This window comes from Sapajus apella, unplaced genomic scaffold (genome assembly GCF_009761245.1).
Source record: "Sapajus apella isolate SASKATOON/1434 unplaced genomic scaffold, GSC_monkey_1.0 scaffold3955, whole genome shotgun sequence".
In the NCBI taxonomy this organism is placed as follows: Eukaryota; Metazoa; Chordata; class Mammalia; order Primates; family Cebidae; genus Sapajus; species Sapajus apella.
In genome coordinates this window covers 435-3,583 of record NW_022440881.1, presented here as the reverse complement: position 1 = coordinate 3,583, position 3,149 = coordinate 435, and the positions used below count along the sequence as shown (strand labels likewise).

Here is a 3,149-nt window from a genome sequence, read left to right as displayed (position 1 = left end):
TTCTTAGAAATGTAAGGGCAAGAGAAATGTTTTAGGAATAATCTTGATTATTTATGAATGATTGTTCATGAACTTGACTGTTTTAATTTTCATTAGTATAAACAACTTACAGCACACCAAAACTGAGCTGCTTTTTTATGATTCACAATCGTTGCTTCTGACAACTTTATTGTGGCAATGTCCGTTATCAGCCCTGTAGCGCTATTTAACATTCACCTTGGCATCAGTATAAAATTTGATACTCTGGCACTCTGTATTCAGAGATGCACAGACAGATGGTCTTCCATTGGTGGCTTTCTCCCTAGCCCTAGAGTAGTCCATGTATCCAGACTCCATAATGAGTCTTGCCTCCTCAGCACAATGTAAGAGAATCTATGTTAATCAGACCTTATGCAAAAATCTATGTTGATCTCTTGCCACCCATTTGCCGTACATCACTGCATAACATGAAAGTCAAGAACTTGTGAGGTAGAATTGCTATTCAGATCATGCTTAATATTTTAATGGCATCAAGCAATAGCAAGAAGAGATTACACATATTGGCAGTGCACTCAAAATTTGGAAGTAATATGATGTTCTCCATAAACTAAAGCAGGAGCTTGCGGTTATTTAACAACATCTATTTTTTTAAGCCGATAATGTGCCAGGAATAGGTGCTGGGAGATACAATGAACAAACTGGATAAATATCTCTGTCCTTATAAAATGTACATCCCAGTGATTGATGATTTACTATGAGATCATTTATAATGTGTAACAACCAGGTAAAACATCTATTGTGATTTTTTTGGTAGCAGTGTCTGAAAGCTTTGAAATTCTAAAAAAAAAAAAAAAGGACTAATAGCAAGGACAAATTCTAAAAAAATATATACTATCTAAATGTACCAATTTAAACATTAAAAATGTTTAAATTGGTACATTTAGATAGCAAATAGCCACTTATATAATATACTAAGTATCCCAAAGGCAAGATATTAGAGATCCCAATTTAATCATTAAAAGTAAATACTTTTTATATTGACCTGATCCTTATTTAAAAGTGTACTATTTTAGTGACAGGCAGTGCAATCTCAAAATCAACAACATTCCTGTACATTGATAAGTTGATATTATATCAAATAGAAATCTCATGATAATGCGGCAGGCCAGCTGTCGAATTTTTCAGTTCTTTAGAAGCATAATTTGAAGACTTGTAAAATTAATGGGACAGTTGAAATTGACCTTTATTTTTAAACATCAGGCTGGTAATGTGCTGATGTTGTAAAAAGGTTCACACTCAGGTTTGAGTGTGGAAACTCAATCATCACACTTAGGAATTACAGAAGAATCAAAACAGACTTTAAAAAAAAAAATGCACGTGTGTCCTTTTTACCCAGTGGTACCAGGCACACAGAAATGAATTCTTTCAAGTGACATACGAAAGGATCACAGTTCCTATTTGGGCTAATGCTTCTGATAGGCATAGCAGGAATGAATGAATGAATTTTATTCACATATATAAGTAAAGAACTTTACAAGATAATTTGATAGTTGTAAGTACCGTAAAGTCAGTAAAATGGGGTCTATGATAAGTTAAATGTTCACTTAAATATATAATAAATTTCTAAACTTATTGTGGCCAAAGGGCTCCTGATTACCCTCACCACCAGCTTCTCACCAGGGGATGCCTCTGTATATTGTGAGGTCTGGGAAGCTTTTGAAGATGTTATTTGAGTTGAGATATGAATGGTGAAGTATCTGTGTGCATTCCAGGTGTGGAAGTGGGGAAGAATTGGCTTTGGGGTGGAAATGAGTTTAGTGTGTTGGAAACAGTCAGTGTGAAATGTTGGAATGTAGCCAGGGAAGAAATACTGGTAGATGAGGCTAGAGAGGTGGAAAGGGCCTTGATCTTTTAGGACAGAATAAGGAGTTAGGATTTCACTTTAATGATGGCAGCAAGTCTGTAGAGTGTTCTAGGTCTGGGGATTGATGGCCTCATGACTATGGCTACTGTGTAGTGACTGACTGGTAGAGACAGAAGAGGAAATGGGGAACTTTCAGAGCTGTTATCTAGGCAAGAAACCGTAGTAGCTGTGTAGAGGAGCCTGGGCCAGCTTTGGCGATCTACTTCGCAGACAGAGCTAAGAACTTAAGTGTAGATTCTATGTGGAAGGCAGGAGATGAGTAGTCAAGAGTTGAGGTTTCAGTTGAGCAACTGAATGTGTGATGGTTCAATTGCTGAGATGGGGAAAATTGGAGGAGAATTTGGTGAGGGGAATCAGAGGATACCTTTTGGCCACAATTGGTTTTAGATACTTATGAGATAGTCAAGTGAGGTGGTTTAGTGGGCAGTTGAATAAATGTTTGTAGTTCAATGGGGAGGTCAAGATTAAAATGACAAAGGTAGGTGTCAGCAACATAGAGCTGACTTCAAAGCCACGAGACTGGATGAACGCCCTATAAGGGGAGGGGCTGTTTACTTCCTTAAATTGGGAAAGTTGGGCAGGATGGTGTTTAATGTCCCGTCTTTTCCAAAAAGTTAAGCGTTTATTGAATTTCAGAGAGTCTCTGTAAGAAACTTGAAGTGATGGGAATTTTTTGTAAAAATGCTTTAGCTCCTTTTAAATCATGAAAAGATGAATGGGAAGAAATACAGACATTTAAGTATTTGACATCTATATTTATTCTGAAATTGCTTGTCCACAAAGCATGATATGTAACTGCAATCAAATATCCTTCTGAAAGTGAAAATAATCTCCTTCATTTTGTAAGGTTTCAGTTAAACCTGAATGTAAACTTATTTTTATCAACAAATTTTAAACAGCTTTATTGATGAATCAAGTGACACTCAAGCTGCACATATTAGAAGTGTAAAGTTAGATGTTTTCATATATATAGGTATTCACCCATAGAGCTGTCACCACTAGAGATAATAGACATACTTGTCATCCCAACAGTTTCCTTGTACCCTTTAGTACTGTCTCCTTTCTGCCTCTGATCCACAGGCAACCACTGATAAGCTTTTTGTAATTATAGATTAGTTTTCATTTTCTAATTTATATATTACATAAATAGAATCATACAGTGGGTACTCTTTTTTTTTTTTTCCTGGCTTTTTTCATTCAAGATGATTATTTTGAGATTCGTCCATGGTGTTTTTTGTGTCAATAG

The 3,149-nt window shown here is 35.9% G+C and overlaps 1 pseudogene; it reads right to left on the bottom strand.

The window, feature by feature from the left end:
* Window positions 1-1,233: 1,233 nt before the first annotated feature.
* On the bottom strand, window positions 1,234-1,327 carry LOC116547647 (annotated as a pseudogene).
* Window positions 1,328-3,149: the final 1,822 nt, after the last annotated feature.